Source organism: Austrofundulus limnaeus, unplaced genomic scaffold, assembly GCF_001266775.1.
Source record: "Austrofundulus limnaeus strain Quisiro unplaced genomic scaffold, Austrofundulus_limnaeus-1.0 Scaffold1411, whole genome shotgun sequence".
NCBI lineage: Eukaryota > Metazoa > Chordata > Actinopteri > Cyprinodontiformes > Rivulidae > Austrofundulus > Austrofundulus limnaeus.
The window spans coordinates 31,448-32,740 of NW_013953813.1; positions in this window are offsets into that span (position 1 = coordinate 31,448).

The following is a 1,293-nucleotide window of genomic DNA, read 5'->3' on the forward strand; positions in this document are numbered from 1 at the left end:
CCTTCTGAATATGTTCCTGGGTTGGTGGTTCCAGTTCCACAGTCGGTGGTTCCAGAGGTGGTGGTTCCGGTGGTGGTCTCAGAGGTGGTGGTTCCACAGTCTGTAGTTCCGGTGGTGGTCCCAGTTCCCGAGTTGGTGGTCTCGGTGGCTCCACAATCGGTGGTCCTGGAGTCGGTGGTTCCTGTGGTGGATCTACAGCCGGTGGTCTCGGTGGCTCCACAATCGGTGGTCCTGGAGTCGGTGGTTCCAATGGCGGTTCCACGGTCGGTGGTCCTGGTGTCTGCAGTTCCGATGGTGGCTCCTGAGTCTGCGATCCTCGAGGCTCGTGGGTTGGCTGCCAGCCCCTCCAAGTCATCTGGGTTGGTTGCTGTTGCCTCCACGTCGCACATCGCCTTATCACCTGGGTCATCTTCCGTCACTTCCATGTTGCCTGGGTCAGCTGCCATTGCCTCCATGTCGCCTGGGTCGGCAGCCGTCTCCTCCATGTCGCCTGGGTCGACTGCCGTCTCCTCCATGTCGCCTGGGTCGACTGCCATTGCCTCTATGTCACCTGGGTCGGCTGCCATCGCCTCCATGTCGCCTGAGTCGGCTGCCGTCGCCTCCATGTCGCGTGGGTCGGCTGACGTCACCTCCATGTCGCCTGGGTCGGCTGCCTTCGCCTCTTCGTCCCCTTTGTCACCTGTGTTTGCCGTCACCGAGGCTCCGGCTCCATCAATCTCCGACGGCTCCTCATCTGCTCCCGCCTCCTCCCTTGGCTCCACGTCTGCTCCCGCCTCCTCCCTTGGCTCCATGTCTGCTCCCGCCTCCTCCCTTGGCTCCACGTCTGCTCCCGCCTCCTCCCTTTGCTCCACATCTGCTCCCGCCTCCTCCCTTGGCTCCACTTCTGCTCCCGCCTCTTCCATTGGCTCCACATCTGCTCCAGCCTCCTCCTGTGGCGCTGCGTCTGCCTCCTCCTCCTCCTGGGCCTCTGCATCTGCTTCTGCCTCATCCTGCAGCTCTGCATCTGCTCCTGAGAGGTCTCGCCGTGTGTGGTTTCCTGGTCGTCCCCCTGGACTCTTGCCCTGTGTGGGACGAATGTTGTTTCCCATGGACCTCCGTGTTTTGTCTTCGAGTTTGTTTTGTCTTGTCTTCCCTTGTTCCGTGCCTCTCCTTGTTGATCGTCAGGAGACGATTGTTAAGGGGGGCGGGGGTACTGTCATGGTTTGTCAGTTTTTCACTTTGGTTTTCCTTGTGTTTCTGTGTTCCCCAGTGTGTCTCTGCCCAGCTGCTCCTTATTAGTCTGATTGTCACCCT